The following is a 19,583-nucleotide window of genomic DNA, read 5'->3' as shown; positions in this document are numbered from 1 at the left end:
ATTAGTTTGACCATTGTTTGACCACAGTTTGACCAGATTTGACCAAAGTTGAAATAACTAAAATAATTATTTAGTAACACTAATATTCTAGAATAATTAGTTTGACCATTGTTTGACCACAGTTTGCCCACTGTTTGAATATTTTTCAATTTTTTCCACTCTAGATCTTAAAAGCCCCGTAACTTTTTTTCTATTAGGTTTTTGAGGATTTTGAAAATGTTTAACGGGGTACCCCCAATTAAATTTGGATGTAACTTTTCGAGTAGATGATTTTTCATATAAAAAACTTTTTCATCCGAGTTAGTATGCAAAAGTTATGCCCATTTTTACAAATTTCAGAGAGATTTTGCAAATAAAGTCAAAATTCACATTTGCAAATTTTCCCAACTAGACCACATATCACATGAGAAACTTATTTTCTTTTTTTTGACATTTCCATTATTTTCTTTTATTTTTTTTAAAACTGAAAAGGCGATCCACGGGGGGGTAGAGTTTGAAAATGGGACCTTTAGTACCGGTTCGTGGCACGAACCGAGACTAAAGGTCTCAACCCCATTAGTCCCGGTTCGTGCCTCAAACCGGGACTAAAGGTCTAATCTTTAGTCCCGGTTTGAGGCACGAATCGGGACTAAAGGTCATCGCACCCTTTAGTCCCGGTTCATGTCTTAAACCGGGACTAAAGGGCCCGAGTGAACCGGGACTAATGCCTTAGCCGCACGAACCGGGACCAATGCTCACATTCGTCCCGGTTCTAGACTAAACCGGGACTAATGGGCTGAGCCGGCCTGGACCATAGCCCTGTTTTCTACTAGTGGGGGGCAAGCCTCCCCCTTGGCCGCCGCCCCCCTCTAGATGCATCTAGGGGGGCCGGCCCCCTGTCCCTTGACCCTATATATAGTGGGGGTGGGAGGGAAGCCGCTCCCCTTCCCCTGGCGCAGCCCTCCCCCTCTCCAACACCTCCTCCTCCGTTGCGCGTGGCGAAGCTCTGCCGGAGAACCACGAGCTCCATCGCCACCATGTTATCGTGCTGTCGGAGTTCTCCCTCAACTTCTCCCCCCCCCCCCTGCTGGATCGAGAAGGAGGAGACGTCCCCGGGCTGTACGTGTGTTGAACGCAGAGGCGCCGTTGTTCGACGCTTAGATCGGAATCGACCGTGATCTGAATCGCCGCATGTATGACTCCACCAACCGCGTTCTTGCAACGCTTCTGCTTAGCGATATTCAAGGGTATGAAGATGCACTCCCTCTCTCTCGTTGCTAGCATCTCCTAGATTGATCTTGGTGACACGTAGGAATTTTTTTGGATTATTGCTACGTTCCCCAACAATATTGGTGTAAAGCACATGAAGAAACTCCATGCAGATGAACTTTTGGAATCACTTGATTATGAATCATTTGATGCTTGCGAACTATGCGTCATGGGAAAGATGACTAAGACTCCGTTCTTCAGAACAATGGAGCGAGCCACTAACTTATTGGGCCTAGATGGGCCTTAGTGGAGAGAGAGGAGGGCCGCAAGGGGTGCCCCCCATGGCAGCTCGAATTGGACTATGGGAGGGGGCGGCGCCCCCCTTTCCCTCTCCCTCTCCTCCTCCTTCCTTTTCCCCTCCGGTGAAGAAAGGAAAAGGGGGAGGGGGCGAATCCTACTAGGAGTGGACTGATGACCCACAAGTATAGGGGATCTATCATAGTCCTTTCGATAAGTAAGAGTGTCGAACCCAACGAGGAGCGGAAGGAAATGACAAGCGGTTTTCAGTAAGGTATTCTCTGCAAGCACTGAAATTATCGGTAACAGATTGTTTTGTGATAAGGTAATTCATAACGGGTAACAAGTAATAAAAGTAAACAAGGTGCAGAAGGTGGCCCAATCCTTTTTGTAGCAAAGTACAAGCCTGGACGAACTCTTATATAAAGGAAAGCGCTCCCGAGGACACATGGGAATTACCGTCAAGCTACTTTTCATCACGCTCATATGATTCACGTTCGTTACTTTGATAATTTGATATGTGGGTGGACCGGTGCTTGGGTACTTCCCTTACTTGGACAAGCATCCCACTTATGATTAACCCCTCTTGCAAGCATCCGCAACTACAAAAGAAGTATTAAGGTAAACCTAACCATAGCATGAAACATATGGATCCAAATCAGCCCCTTACGAAGCAACGCATAAACTGGGGTTTAAGCTTCTGTCACTCTAGCAACCCATCATCTACTTATTACTTCCCAATGCCTTCCCCTGGGCCCAAACAGTGCTGAAGTGTCATGTAGTCGACATTCACATGACACCACTAGAGGAAAGACAACATACATCTCATCAAAATATCGAACGAATACCAAATTCACATGACTACTTATAGCATGACTTCTCCCATGTCCTCAGGAACAATCGTAACTACTCACAAATCATTTTTCATGTTCATAATCAGAGGGGTATTAATATGCACAAAGGATCTGAACATATAATCTTCCACCAAATAAACCAACTAGCATCAGCTACAAGGAGTAATCAACACTACTAGCAACCCACAGGTACCAATCTGAGGTTTTGAGATAATGATCGGATACAAGATATGAACTAGGGTTTGAGAGGAGATGGTGCTGGTGAAGATGTTGATGGAGATTGACCCCCTCCCGATGAGAGGATCGATGGTGATGACGATGGTAACGATTTCCTCCTCCCGGAGGGATGTTTCCCCGGCAGAACAGCTCCGCCGGAGCCCTAGATTGGTTTGGTTCCGCCAAGGTTCCGCCTCGAGACAGCAGCGCTTCGTCCAAAAGCTCCCTCCTTATTTTTCCAGGGCGAAATACTTCATATAGCAAAAGATGGGCACCGCATGCCTGCCAAGGGGCCCACGAGACAGGGGACGCGCCCAGGGGGTAGGGCGCGCCCCCCACCCTCGTGGATGGTGGGTGGCCCCCCTCTGGTTCTTTCTTCACCCAATATTTTTTATATATTCCAAAGCTGACTTTCGTGGAGTTTCGGGACTTTTGGAGTTCTGCAGAATAGATCTCTAATGTTTGTTCCTTTTCCAGCCCAAAATTCCAGCTGCTGGCATTCTCCCTCTTCGTGTAAACCTTGCAAAATAAGAGAGAATAGGCATAAGTATTGTGACATAATGTGTAATAATAGCCCATAATGCAATAAATATCGATGTAAAAGCATGATGCAAAATGGACGTATCAACTCCCCCAAGCTTAGACCTCGCTTGTCCTCAAGCGGAACCCGATATCGAAAAATATGTCCACATGTTTAGAGATAGAGGTGTCGATAAAATAAAATACGGACATGTGGGCATCATGATCATTCTTAGAACAACATATATATATATATTGTCATATGATTTCTTATGCTAAAGTAACAATCTTATTCATAATGTGAAGTATGAATCAGAAACTTCATTGAAAACTAACAAACTATAATCTCAGTCATTGAAGCAATTGCAATTTATCATAACATCGGAAAGAGTCAATATAAGAGCTTTTCAGCAAGTCCACATACTCAACTATCATTTAGTCTTTCACAAATGCTAACACTCATGAAATACTTATGGGTATGAAGTTTTAATCGGACACAGAGAAAGATAGGGGCTTATAGTTTTGCCTCCCAACCTTTTACCTCAAGGGTAATGTCAACAATAATAGTTTATGAAAACCCACATCCAATTAGCTATGTATATCAGGATCTTTCCAACACATAGTGCTTGCCAAAGGATAAAATGTAAAAAGGAAAGGTTAAGATCACCATGACTCTTGTATAAAGTATAAGACAAAAATAAAAGATAGGCCCTTCGCAGAGGGAAGAAGAGGTTGTCATGAGTTTTTATGGTTGCATGCATGAAATCTTAATGCAAAAGAACGTCACTTTATATTGCCACTTGTTACATGGACCTTTATTATGCAGTCCGTCGCTTTTAGTTCTTCCACATCACAAGATCGTATAAAGCTTATTTTCTCCACACTAATAGATCATACATATTTAGAGAGCAATTTTTATTGCTTGCAACAATGACAACTTACTTGAAGGATCTTACTCAATCCATAGGTAGATATGGTGGACTCTCATGGCAAAACTGGGTTTAAGGATATTTGGAAGCATAAGTAGTATCTCTACTTGGTGCAAAGAATTTGGCTAGCATGAGGGGGAAAAGCAAGATCAACATGTTGGATGATCCATAACAATATAATTTATTTCGGATGTAAGTAAACATAACCCATTACGTTGTCTTCCTTGTCCAACATCAACTTTTTAGCATGTCATATTTTAATGAGTGCTCACAATCATAAAAGATGTCCAAGACAATATATTTATATGTGAAAACCTCCATTTCTTTATTACTTCCTATTAATTGTAGCGATGACTAAAACTATGTTTGTCAACTCTCAACAACTTTTGTTCATCATACTCTTTATATGTGAAGTCATTACTCTCCATAAGATCAATATGATCTCTTTATTTCTGTTTATTATTTCTCCCCCTTTTTTCAAGATCATAGCAAGATAACCAAGCCCTTGACTCAAAACTAATCTTTATTATATATAGCTCACAGACTCGATTACATAGAAGGATCATAAAGCAAAACTCAAAGCAGGATCATACTAAACTCTATTCTACTAGATCAAGATATAACCAAAAGGATCGAACTAAGAAAACGGTAAAGATAGAAGTGTGATGGTGATACGATACCGGGGCACTCCCCCAAGCTTGGCAGTTGCCAAGGGGAGTGCCCATACCCATGTATTTATGTCTCTTTCTTCGGAGGTGGTGATGATGGAGTTGTTGATGATTTAGGCTTGTCGTCCAACATCGAGTGTAGGAGGTGCTCCAACTTACGAATAATGCCCTTGAATGCGGTGATATGCTCTTGCAACAGAATATTTTCATGAGTTAGATACTTGTTCTGCACCCGAACTATTTCAATCATCTTGAAAGCTTCAATTTCAGTAGGGGTAAGAGGATTGTAATGAGGTTGAAGGATGTCTTCTTCTTCTGCTGCTGCCGGAGCTTGATCCTCCGTGGCCTTCTTGATCCCATCATCCTTGTTGATCTCCCCGGGTTCTTCTGTCTTCAGCTCTATCTTCATTAGCCAAGCATCATCGCCCTCATTATTAGAGGAGGGGGGCGACATGATGCCTGGCCTTGACAACTCTGGCAGAAAACAGCTCGAAACAAAAACACAGGATAATAGCGTGGTACGGTGGTCAAAACCTTCGGGAGATTATATAATGAATTTTTACCGACCAAAAGAAGTACCATGCAAGAAAACAGAGTTCGGAGGGCACACGAGGTGCCCACGAGGCAGGGAGCGCGCCCTCCACCCTCGTGGATGTCTCGTATCCTTTCCGGACTACTTCTTATTTTCCTATTTTCTTAAATATTCCAAGACAGAGAAAAATTGCTATTAGAACTGTTTTGGAGTTGGTTTACTTACCATACCACATACCTATTCCTTTTCGGAGTCTGAAACGTTCTGGAAAGTGTCCCTTATATACTCCTTCGGGGTTACGGTGTCAATAACATTAGATTCAACATTTATGTGATTAACTGAGATATAATGTTTGATTCTTTGACCGTTCACCACCCTCGGATTTGTGCCTTCGAAGTTGTTAATCTTTATGGCACCGGAACGATAGACCTCCTCGATAATGTAAGGACCTTCCCATTTAGAGAGAAGTTTTTCTGCAAAAAATCTTAAACGAGAGTTGTATAACAATACATAATCACCTACATTAAACTCACGTTTTTGTATCCTTTTGTTATGCCATCTTTTAACCTTTTCTTTAAACAGTTTGGCATTTTCATAGGCCTGGGTTCTCCACTCAACAAGTGAGGTAATGTCAAATAATCTCTTCTCGCCGACAAGTTTGAAGTCATAGTTGAGCTCTTTAATGGCCCAATATGCCTTATGTTCTAGTTCGAGAGGTAAGTGACATGCTTTTCCATAAACCATTTTATACGGAGACATACCCATAGGATTTTTATCTACAGTTCTATAGGCCCATAATGCATCATCAAGTTTCTTGGACCAATTCTTTCTAGATCTATTAACAGTCTTTTGCAAAATTAATTTAAGCTCTCTATTACTCAGTTCTACTTGACCACTAGACTGTGGGTGATATGGAGATGCAATTCTATGATTAACATCATACTTAGCAAGCATTTTACGAAACACGCCATGAATAAAATGTGAACCACCATCAGTCATTAAATATCTAGGGACTCCAAACCTCGGAAAAATAACTTCTTTAAGCATCTTAATAGAGGTGTTATGATCAGCACTACTAGTTGGAATAGCTTCTACCCACTTAGTAACGTAATCAATAGCAACTAAAATATGTGTATACCCATTAGAGGAAGGAAACAATCCCATATAATAAAAATCCCAAACATCCAATGGTTCAATAACAAGTGAATAATTCATAAGCATTTCTTGACGTCTATTGATATTACCAATTCTTTGACACTCATCACAAGACAAGACAAACTTACGCGCATCCTTGAAAAGAGTAGGCCAATAAAAACCGGATTGCAATACCTTATGTGCAGTTCTATCTCCAGCGTGGTGTCCTCCATAAGCCTCAGAGTGACACTTGTGTAGGATCTGTTCCTATTCATGCTCAGGTACACAACGTCTAATAACACCATCTACTCCTTCTTTATAAAGGTGTGGGTCATCCCAGAAGTAATGTCTTAAGTCATAGAAAAACTTTTTCTTTTGCTGATACGTGAAACTAGGTGGTATAAATTTAGCAACAATGTAATTAGCATAATCAGCATACCATGGCGTAGTACGAGAAGCATTTATGACAACTAATTGTTCATCAGGAAAGCTATCATCAATAGGTAGTGGGTCATCAAGAATATTCTTTAACCTAGATAAGTTGTCTGCAACGGGGTTCTCAACTCCCTTTCTATCAATAATATGCAAATCAAATTCTTGTAGTAGGAGAACCCATCTAATAAGTCTAGGTTTAGCAACTTTCTTTTCCATAAGATATTTAATAGCAGCATGATCGGTGTGAACAATTACTTTAGAATCAACAATGTAAGGTCTAAACTTATCACAAGCAAATACAACTGCTAAAAATTCCTTTTCAGTAGTAGCATAATTTCTCTGGGCACTGTCTAGAGTTTTACTAGCATATTGGATAACATTTAATTTATTATCAACTCTTTGTCCTAGAACAGCACCTATAGCATAATCACTAGCATCACACATAATTTAAGGGTAAATTCCAATCAGGAGGCTGAACAATAGGTGCAGAAATCAAGGCTTTCTTAAGTATTTCAAATGCTTCTAGACAATCATCATCAAAGACAAAAGGAACATTTTTTTGTAAGAGATTAGTGAGAGGCCTAGAATTTTTTGACAAGTCTTTAATGAACCTCATATAAAAACCGGCATGACCAAGGAAACTTCTTATACCTTCAATGTCCTTAGGACACGGCATCTTTTCAATAGCATCAACTTTAGCTTTATCAACTTCAATACCTCTTTCAGAAATTTTATGACCCAAGACAATACCTTCATTAACCATAAAGTGGCACTTCTTCCAGTTCAAGACAAGATTGGTTTCTTCACATCTCTGCAAAACTCGATCAAGGTTGCTTAAGCAATCATCAAAAGAAGTTCCGTAAATGGAGAAACCATCCATGAAAACTTGAACAATCTTTTAACAGAAGTCAGAGAATATAGCAGCCATACATCTTTGAAAGGTAGCAGGTGCATTACATAAACCAAAAGGCATGCGTCTATAAGCAAAGGTACCGAAAGGGCAAGTGAAAGTGGTCTTTTCCTGATCCTCTTTTGACACAGGTATTTGAGAGAAACCAGAATAACCGTCTAGAAAGCAAAAAATGTGTGTGTTTGGGTAATCTTTCTAGCATTTGATCAATAAAAGGTAAAGGGTAATGATCTTTTCTAGTAGCTTTATTCAATCTGCGGAAATCAATTACCATTCTATAACCCGTAATAATTCTTTGTGGGATCAATTCATCTTTATCATTAGGGATGACAGTAATACCTCCCTTCTTAGGGACACAATGGACATGACTTACCCACTGACTGTCAGCAACGGGATAAATTATACCTGCCACCAGAAGCTTTAGTATTTCATTTCTTACCACTTCTTTCATCTTAGGATTTAACCATCGTTGGTGATAAACAACCGGTTTAGCATCTTTCTCCAATTTTATTTTGTGCTGGCATAGAGTGGTACTAACACCCTTAAGATCATCAAGAGTATATCCAATAGCAGCACGGTGCTTCTTCAGAGTTTTCAATAATTTCTCTTCTTCCTACTCTGAAAGGTTAGCACTGATAATGACAGGATATATCTTCTTTTCATCAAGATAAGCATATTTAAGAGTATCAGGCAATGGTTTAAGCTCAAACACGGGATCACCCTTGGGTGGAGGAGGATCCCCTAGAATTTCAACAGGCAAATTGTGTTTCAAAATAGGTCCCTGTTTAAAGAATACTTCATCTATTTCCCTTCTTTCATTCATAAACATATCATTTCTATGGTCTAGCAAATATTGTTCTAAAGGATCATTAGGAGGCACGGCAATAGAAGCAAGACCAATAATTTCATCTTTACTAGGCAATTCTTTATCATGGGGTTGTCTATGAAATTTAGCAAATTAAAATCATGAGACAAACCCCCTAAACCAACAGAGAAACAATATCCTTTTTGCAGTCTATCTTAGCATTAATAGTATTCAAGAAGGGTCTACCAAATATAATGGGACAAAAGTCATCTTGTGGGGAAGCAAGAACAACAAAATCACTAGGATATTTAATTTTCCCACACAAGACTTCAACATCTCTAACAATCCCAACTGGTGAAATAGTATCTCTATTGGCAAGCTTAATAGTGACATCAATATCTTCTATCTCGGCAGGTGCAATATCATGCATAATTTCTTTGTATAAAGAATGAGGTATTGCACTTGCACTAGCACCCATATCACATAAACCATGATAACAGTGATCTCCTATTTTAACAGAAATAACATGCATGCCTACAACAGGTCTATGTTTATTTTTAGTATTGGGTCTAGCAATTCTAGCAGCTTCATCACAGAAGTAAATAACATGGCCATCAATACTATCGACCAAGAGATCTTTAACCATAGCAATACTAGGTTCAACTTTAATTTGCTCAGAGGGTGTAGGTGTTCTAGTATTACTCTTACAAACCACATTTGAAGCTTTAGCATGATCCTTTATTCTAGCAGGGAAAGGTGGTTTCTCAATATAAGCAGGAGGAACAATAGGATCAACATTATACGTGATAGTCTTTTCTTCAACTTTAATATGTTCAAATACTTTTACTTCAATGGGAGGATGATATTTAAGCCACTTCTCCTTAGGGAGATCAACATGAGTAACAAATGATTCACAGAAAGAAGCTACTATCTCAGAGTCAAGTCCATATTTAGTGCTAAATTCACAAAAAGCATCGGTATCCATAAAAGATTTAACACAATCAAACTTAGGTGTTATACCTGACTCCTTACCTTCGTCGAGTTCCCAATCTTCAGAGTTGCGTTTAATTCTTTCCAATAAATCCCATTTGAATTCAATAGTCTTCATCATAAAAGAACCAGTACAAGAAGTATCGAGCATGGAGCGATTATTGAGAGAAAGCCGAGCATAAAAATTTTGAACAATAATTTCTCTTGAGAGCTCATGATTGGGGCATGAATATAACATTGAATTAAGCCTCCCCCAACCTTGAGAAATGCTTTCTCCTTCGTGAGGCCAAAAATTATATATATAATTACGATCACGGTGAACCAGATGCATAGGATAAAACTTCTAATGAAATTCTAATTTCAATCGGTTGTAGTTGCATGATCCAATATCATCGCATAGCCTAAACCATGTCAATGCCTTTCCCTTCAAAGATAAAGGGAAGAAATTCTTCTTGATAAAATCATCGGGCATACATGCAAGCTTAAATAATCCACAAACTTCATCCACATAGATTAGGTGCAAATCGGGATGTAATGTTCCATCTCCTGTAAAAGGATTAGTTAGCAGTTTCTCTATCATACCCGAAGGAATTTCAAAGTAAACATTTTTAGTAGGTTCAGTAGGTTGAGGAGCAACTCTTTGCTCTACTGGTAGGGGTGAAGATACCCCGAACAAGCCCCTCAAAGGATTACTTTCGATAGTAACAAGTGACAGTAAATTTCAGCACACTATATAAAGTTTTCCTTACCAAAGGCGCTTCACTCCCCGGCAACGACGCCAAAAAAGAGTCTTGATGACCCCAAAAGTATAGGGGATCTATCGTAGTCCTTTCGATAAGTAAGAGTGTCGAACCCAACGAGGAGCAGAACAAAATGACAAGCGGTTTTCAGTAAGGTATTCTCTGTAAACACTGAAATTATCGGTAACAGATAGTTTTGTGATAAGGTAATTCGTAACGGGTAACAAGTAATAAAAGTAAACAAGGTGCAGCAAGGTGGCCTAATCCTTTTTGTAGCAAAGGACAAGCCTGGACAAACTCTTATATAAAGGAAAGCGCTCCCGAGGACACATGGGAATTATCGTCAAGCTACTTTTCATCACGCTCATATGATTCGCGTTCGTTACTTTGATAATTTGATATGTGGATGGACCGGTGCTTGGCTATTGTCCTTACTTGTACAAGCATCCCACTTATGATTAACCCCTCTTGCAAGCATCCGCAACTACAAAAGAAGTATTAAGGTAAACCTAACCATAGCAAGGAACATATGGATCCAAATCAGCCCCATACGAAGCAATGCATAAACTGGGGTTTAAGCTTCTATCACTCTAGCAACCCATCATCTACTTATTACTTCCCAATGCCTTCCCCTAGGCCCAAACAATGGTGAAGTGTCATGTAGTCGACGTTCACATGACACCACTAGAGGAAAGACAACATACATCTCATCAAAATAGCGAACAAATACCAAATTCACATGACTACTTATAGCAAGACTTCTCCCATGTCCTTCGGAACAAACGTAACTACTCACAAATCATATTCATGTTCATAATCAAAGGGGTATTAATATGCATAAAGGATCTGAAAATATAATATTCCACCAAATAAACCAACTAGCATCAACTACAAGGTGTAGTCAACCCTACTAGTCAACTACAATGATCCACCATATAATATTCCAAATCTGAGGTTTTGAGACAAAGATCGGATACAAGAGATGAACTAGGGTTTGAGAGGAGATGGTGTTAGTGAAGATGTTGATGGATATTGACCCCCTCCCGATGAGAGGATCGTTGGTGATGACGATGGTGACGATTTCCCCCTCCCGAAGGGATGTTTCCCCGACATAACAGTTCCGCCGGAGCCATAAATTGGTTCCGCCAAGGTTCCGCCTCGAGACAGTGGCGCTTCGTCCCGAAAGCTTCCTCCTTATTTTTTCCAGGGCGAAAGACTTCATATAGCAAAAGATGGGCACCGGAGGCCTGCCAGGGGGGCCACGAGACAAGGGGGTGCGCCCAGGGGGGTAGGGCGCGCCCCCCACCCTCATGGATGGTGGGTGGCCCCCCTCTGGTGCTTTCTTCGCCCAATATTTTTTATATATTCCAAAACTGACTTTCGTGGAGTTTCAGGACTTTTGGAGTTGTGCAGAATAGGTCTCTCATATTTGCTCCTTTTCTGGCCCAGAATTCCAGCTGTCGGCATTCTCCCTCTTCGTGTAAACCTTGCAAAATAAGAAAGAATAGGCATAAGTATTGTGACATAATGTGTAATAACAACCCATAATGCAATAAATATCGATATAAAAGCATGATGCAAGATGGATGTGTGATGGAGTCCTAGTAGGACTCCCCCCATGACGCCTCTCCTGGCCGGCCGCCGCCTACTCGTCCCCTCGTTTATATACGGGGGCAGGGGGCATCCCAAGACACATCAATGGTTCTCTTAGCCGTATGTGGTGCCCCCCTCCATAGTTTACTCCTCCGGTCATAGCGTCGTAGTGCTTAGGCGAAGCCCTGCGCGGATCACATCACCATCACTGTCACCACGCTGTCATGTTGCCGGAACTCTCCCTCGACCCTCTGCTGGATCGAGAGTTCGAGGGACGTCATCGAGCTGAACGTGTGCTGAACTCGGAGGTGTCGTACGTTCGGTACTAGATCGGTTGGATCGTGAAGACGTTCGACTACATCAACCACGTTAACCTAACGCTTTCGCTTTCGGTCTACGAGGGTACGTGGACACACTCTCCCCCTCTCGTTGCTATCCATCTCCTAGATATATCTTGTGTGATCGTAGGAATTGTTTTGAAATTGCATGCTACGTTTCCCAACATATCACTACTAACTAATTCTTCAAAATGCACACAACCCCTAATAGGCATCTCATTTCTGACGGCATTGCACAAAAACAAAGAGACATCGGTGGAGTAAAACCGCGGGAATTGTCCCTGACATTACTAAAAAAAATGCTAAGGAAAGATGCAGAAGACAAGAGGCGAGGGGAGATTTTTATAGAATGAGGGTAAAGGTTGGTGGGGAAATTTAGCGAAAAGGATGGCGGGAAAGGGTGGATGGAATGTAGAGCAGGAACGATGGCGGGAAGAAAAGTAGGAACACTAAATTGGTAAGGCGGAAAACTGATGTACCGAACAGAGAAACAAGTGTTGAAAAAAAATGGACTCTTCGCCTAGTGGAAACTGAAGACTGTGTCATGCATCTTCGGTCACTTGTTTACACAAAGTGTTGGGCCCCTGAACATTCTTTGGCCTAGAGAAAACCAATGAAACACTCTACGGCCTAGAGAAAGCCGAAGAGTGCTCTTCGGCTCAGTTATGCCACTCTTCGTCCTAAGCTAAACCAAAGACCACAATTCGGCCTAAGCGTGGACGTAGAGTTCTCTTTCGGCCTAAGCGAGATCGAAGACTTGCTCTTTGGTGTGAGCAAGGCCGACGAGGTCATACTTTTGATAATTTTTTTAATTAGGTTATACATTTTTAATTTTGTTAAAAATAATAATAGTTTTTCTTATAATTTGTGTACTTAAATAATGTTCGAGCTGTGCAATTGATTGGGTGGGTTGTCTATATCGTGCATTCGAAACTTGTTTATCATTGCATTACTAGGAAAAGGGCTAAAGATAAAATTGACACTAATGACGCACCAGAGAAGTGGTGCGCCACTACTATTTACTAATAGCGCACCACGTGAAGATATGCCATTAGTGTGTAAGACACTAATGGCGCACGAGGCACAAGGTGCACCACTAGTAATAAAATGTTTTTTTTATTTTTTCAAACATACTAATGGCGCATCCGAGCAAAGTGCGCCATTAATAGTTAGAACTACTAATGATGCACCAACCGTTGAGTGCACCACTACTGTATTATTATTTTTCTTACTTTTTTGCAAAACTACTAATGGCGCACCGTCGCATAGTGCGTCATTACTAATTCAAACTAGTAATGGTGCACTGTGCCATGGCGCGCCATTAGTATAAAAATTATTTTTAATACTTTTTTGCAAAACTACTAATGGCGCATGTATGTGTGGTGTACCCTTCCTCGCTCCACCGCCATCGACGAGCACCCCCCGCACCCGCCCCCGCTCCACCGCCGACGACGAGCACCCCCCGCACCCGCCCCCGCTCCACCGCCGCCGACGAGCACCCCCCGCACCCGTCCACGCTCCACCGCCGCCGCACCCTTCCCCGCTCCACCGTCGCCGATGAGCACCCCCCGCACCCTCCCCCGCTCCACCGCCCCTGACGAGCACCCCCCGCACCCGTCCCCGCTCCACCGCCGCCGACGAGCACCCCCCGCACCCTTCCCCGCTCCACCGCCGCCGACGAGCACCCCCCGCACCCGCGCCCGCTCCACCGCCGCCGACGAGCACCCACCGCACCCTCCCCCGCTCCACCGCCGCCGACGAGCCACCGCATATATGTTACTCCCAAAAGCATATAAAGTTTGTCAAATTTTGAGCTATTGATATTTAGTTATGATTTAAACAAGTTTGAACATATTTAAACACAAATAAATATCAAACAGCATTTAAAAAAAATCCCAGTGTGTGTGCTGCGTGCTGACCAGTCGGGCTAGTGTGTGTGTTCTGTTTCGGATACGGTTAGGTGGAATATAACCTGAGTGCTCGAACTGTAATAAAAAATTTGTACTAATGGCGCACCTGGGGGTGGTGCGCCATTGCTGTCGTCGTACTTATGGCGCACCAGGGGAGGTGCGCCATTGCTAACCCTCCCCCCACTCCACCTGTTCCCCTTTGAACTCTCTCCCTCCCCCACTCGACCTAACCTCGCCGCAGCCGCCCACGCGCCCCCGCCGCCTCCCTCTCCCCTTCGCCGCCTCCCCCTCGAGCCCCGCCTTCCCCCCGAGCGCCGCCTACCTCGCCTCGGAGCCGCCCCGCCCCAAGTTCCACCAGGAGAGGAGGCCCCACGTCCACCAGGAGAGGAAGCCCGCGACCTCCCCGCCGTCCATCCCCGCCTCCCCCAAGCTCGCCGTCTCCGCCCTCTGTCGTCTCCGCTCCGGCCACCACCTCATCGTGATCAGGTAACCCTCCTCCCTCTGCCTCTCTTCTCCTCTCTTCCTCCTCTCCTCCCTCCCAGCCATGCCCTCTTCTTCTCTCTTTTGCTAGGTTTAGGTCAAATCCCTCTCAAATTTAGGTCAAATTAGGTTCAAAAAATGGTGGGAGTAGTGCCTAGCAAACATGAGTAATTACTACTCCATGTGCATTGGAGTACTTGGTACCTGCAAGATTTGGACACACTGAAAAAAAGCACTGGACACACTGAAGAAAATTTTTGTGTCCAGTAAGATTAGAGAAAATTTTGTGCTAATGGTGTGCTGGTAGAACGCGCAATTTTTGTTAGTTCGTTGCCATGTCATGATAGGACATTCAGTTGTTTCTGTTGTTCACAATACTCTGAATTTGTGTGCCAAAGAGAGTTTTCTCTGAATTTGTTGTTCACAATGCTCTAATGGTTTGTCAGTGAATGGTGGTGCAATGGTGGCCTTTGTTTCAAATATTTCAGCAATTACTTGACCATAAATAAAAAAGAAGATTTGGGGATGGTAACTCCTGTGTGGTTTCTATTAAATTTAAAATAGTGAGGGTGTCATTTTCATCCATTCATCTCTTTCTCTAGCTTGTCTAAAAGTTATGTTTACAATATTGCTGCATTTTCTAGAATAGCCACCAGACTATAATATTTCATAAGATGATGATATAGTTAAGAATATTACTTAAGGTATGCTTCTGAATATTGTTGTCCACAATGTCTTCTCGCCAAACGCTTATCCATTTAGGATCCATGGTCATAAGCAGTCTGCTTGAGGGTGGTCTTCCACAACATATGGAATTTATCCATCTAATGTAGTCAATAGATGTTGTCAAGTGATTGTGTCATGGTTTTGGTTCTGTTTTTAAAAAGGAAAGCCAGTTGTTCAGGCTTCAAGAAAATATTTTCTCAGAATATTACTGCTAAGCCCAAGCTTGTTAATCATGTAACTTGAGAAAATTATTGGAGTAGATCAAATTCAGCCATTATAATGTTTGATGCCTGCATCAACACTTCTCTATACTGCATGCGGTTGTTATAGTTGAGGATCAAAAGCAGAGGTTAGCTTTAACATGATTCGCTAGTGCTTTCATCACTTGTGTGGTGATTGTCTTGGTCCTTTTCATTTTTGTCATGGCATTCTTGAGGTGCTGATGTGTCTGAGGGCATGAACCATGACCAGGTTGAGTTCAGATTTCATTAGATTAGATGGATTATCAGAACTTGACGTGGTTTTCCACTTAGCTATCTGAATTGAGAAAAAACATAGCTTTTGCTGTCTCTGAGGCAAAACTTGCTACTCCATATACAACTAATACTACTACTAGACAAGATACTACTCCATATACTACTAATACTACTACTGTATTTCATTTCAAAGTTCAAAATGCTGGTACTGAGATTTTCATTTCCAATGAGTGATTTTTTTCCTAGCAGTAGAAAAAACATAGCAACTTCTCTGATGTTATAAAGTTGTTCTTATATGGGTGAAACTTCACTTGTTTTTAGGCTAGTGTAGGGTGTTGCTTCTTCTGTATGGGCCAACTATGTCACAAATAAATTGTTCCTTCTTCTATATTTGACAAGTAATGACTTGCAAAGATGATGATCATCTTGCTAGTTTGCTGGGTTTTGTCCCCGAGAGGCCCTTGAGTTTGCCGGAATGTCGATTAACTTCCATTCCGGCAAATTTGGGTACTCCATATGTCCTATTTTCAGCAAAGGTCATGCTGAAATTTTCCGTGAATTTTAGCATGACTTTGCTAAAAATAGGACATATGGGGTACTTGCGACTAATGTTGATTATCTTCTGCTCAAAATTTATGCTGCTATAATGTTGTAAGGGTACTAATTGGTCTCTTCTGGTGCTTATCAGAGATGGGAAGAAGCAGCCACCGCCGCTCTGCCTCACCGGAGTACGAATTGGATGCTTTCGAGTTCTTCACTATCATACTTTCTTCTTCAGTATCAGCCACGAGGCAGGTATATAAAATGAGAGATCTCCCCTTCACCCATCTCATTATGATAACTCTGTTGTTTGCTACATCATTCATTGTCCCAAATTGCAGAGGCTGCCTGACGCTTTTATGAGGATGCTAGGTGAAGATCCGCCAGATAATGTGAAGCTCCGACAGGCCGGCAGCGGGGTTCGCAGGCTGTGGGACATGGAGTTGGTGATCGAGGAGGGCCACATGTACCTGTGCCGTGGCTGGGAGAAGTTCTACAGTGCCTACGACCTGCGGACCGGGTACTTTCTTCTCTTGAGGTACGACGATGACGCCACAATGCTCATCGTGAAGGTTTTCAACAAGACTATGTGTCGCATGCGCTACGCTGAAGACGAAGATGCCAGTGCGTTCTGCCTCTTCTTATTCCTCCATATTTGGCTTTGTCTTACATCGATTGTTAACGGTCATTGTTGCATTTGGACAAGCAATGGGAGCAGCAGCAGCGACACTGGCTACAGCCAATGCAGCAGCGATTATGGCTGTAGCAAAAGCAACAGCGATTCTAGCCTTAGCGAAAGCAGCAGCGATTCTGGCAGCAGCGAAGACAACTAGAAGGATGATCCGGACTGGAGTGGGGGAGAAGAGGAGCAGAGTGGGGATGAGGAGCTGCAGGATGACGACGGGCATCAGGCTGGGGATGACCTAGCGCTGGTGGTGGCTGACCAAGGGCAAGAGATGGTGGTGGCTGACCAGGTGCAAGAGATGGTGGTGGCTGACCATGGGCAAGAGATGGTGGTGGCTGACCATGTGCAAGAGATGGTGGTGGCTGACCATGGGCAAGAGATGGTGGTGGCTGAGGGTGACCTCGCGATGGTAGTGGTGCCTGACAATTACCACGCACCGGTGATGGCGCCGGCGATCCCACAGCTGGGCGACATGACCACGCCAATTGTGGTAGAAGACTACATCCCGCAGCTGCCACCACTGCCTCCACCGCCTCGCCGCTCTTGGCGCATCAGGCTGACGAAGGAGAAGGAGAAGAACAATGAGAACTGAACTATGTCAGGTATGTCAGATCTCCAAAATGATATATATATATATATATATATATATACTTAGTTACCTATTTATCTCTAATATGCTTAGTTTTCTATAGGTTAGCTCCAAAATTACTTATGTTAGCACAAAATGATCAAGTTTACATAATAAGCTTATAGTCTTCTTCTTATTCTTCTTCTTATCCAAAATGACATATGTTAGCTTCATTTTACCTAAGTTGGCTCTAATATGTTAACTTAGAGCTTATATGCTTAGTTTCCTATAGGTTAGCTCCAAAATTACTTATGTTAGCACAAAATGATCAAGTTTACATAATAAGCTTATAGTCTTCTTCTTATTCTTCTTCTTATCCAAAATGACATATGTTATCTTCATTTTACCTAAGTTGGCTCTAATATGCTAACTTAGAGCTTATATGCTTAGTTTCCTATAGGTTAGCTCCAAAATTAATTATGTTAGCACAAAATGATCAAGTTTACATAATAAGCTTATAGTCTTCTTCTTATTCTTCTTCTTATCCAAAATGACATAGGTTAGCTTCATTTTACTTAAGTTGGCTCTAATATGCTAACTTAGAGCTTATATGCTTAGTTTCCTATAGGTTAGCTCCAAAATTACTTATGTTAGCACAAAATGATCAAGTTTACATAATAAGCTTATAGTCTTCCTCTTATTCTTCTTATTCTTCTTCTTATTCTTCTTCTAGTCTTCTTCTTCTTCTCTTCTTCTTCTTCTAACTTCTTGTTTATCATTTTGCAGATTTGATTTAATTCACGGAAGCTTGCATGGATGGAGTGCTTCTTTTGCATTTGTGTTTTTATTTTGTATCAATGTGAAACTTTTGTGAATTGATGGATAACGGTGTTGAATGAACATTGTGAAACTTTTGTAATATGTAACGATGGAACTATGTGTTGGCTATGTATGTATATATGATGAAACTTGTGTGTTGGATATGATCTGATGGACGTAGGTAACATCGTTACATATGGCCCCTTGTATGTAAGCTAAGCAGATCTGTGTTGTATGTTATCTCTAATATTTTTTAACCTGTGAAAATATCATAAATGAAAAAAATCCCTAATATTCATACTAGTGGCGCACCACACAAGACACTAATGGCGCACTGTTATAATCACACTAATGGCGCATCACCCAACAGTGCGCCATTAGTATGCCAAAGCACATGGTTAAATATGGTCCCCTAGGAGGTATACTAATGGCGCACTGCTCGGTGCGCCATTAGTAAGAAATACCAGTGGCGTGATACTAATGGCGCACCAGCAGTGCGCCATTAGTGGGCAAAACTGATGCACCATTACTAGCCCTTTTCCTAGTAGTGCTGGATGCTAAATGTTCGAAGTTGTTGTTTCACTTTTTTAAAAGACGACTGTTGTTTCACTATCAATGACACATGTATGCAATGAGGGGCGATAGCAAAAACAAATTGTTCGAAGCTTAGTCGTTAGATTTTTTTTCCACCAATACACAGATGGTGCGTATCTTTTCATTGATAGGATGAAGATTTTACAACATGTGGTTGCAATGATCCACTAAGAGCAACTCCAACGGGCTGACCCAAACGGACGGCGATTTCGTCCGTTTTTTGTCCGTTTGGGTTGGCCAGGCGAACACGGACGTCCCTTTCGCGTTTGGATTGGCGTATGCGTCTAATGCTCGCCCGATCCATTTTGACGGCGCCGACAAAAAAATCTGCGCATGCATATTTCAAATGAAAACAACTTAATTAAACATTAAAACCGGCCAGGAAGGCCGACGAGAGTCCACATGTTCACAGTAGCATTAAAATAAATTAAAAACAACCTAAACTACGAGGCGGTGCGCAGCCAAGCGCGCCCTAGGCGTCGTCGTCGTCCTCGGGGTCGGTGAGATCGATGAGCGTCGGCGCATGGCTGGTCCAGGGGAACGTCGTGTTCCAGGCAGCGGTGATGTAGGCCGCGGGCAGCTGTTCTGGCGCGGGCAGTGCGAGCGCGGGGGGTTGTTCCGGTGCGATCAGTGCGGG

Source organism: Triticum urartu, chromosome 3A, assembly GCF_056163025.1.
Source record: "Triticum urartu cultivar PI428250 chromosome 3A, HENAU_Tu73, whole genome shotgun sequence".
Taxonomy (NCBI): Eukaryota; Viridiplantae; Streptophyta; class Magnoliopsida; order Poales; family Poaceae; genus Triticum; species Triticum urartu.
The sequence above is the reverse complement of the archived record's forward strand: the minus strand, read 5'-3'. Positions refer to the sequence as shown.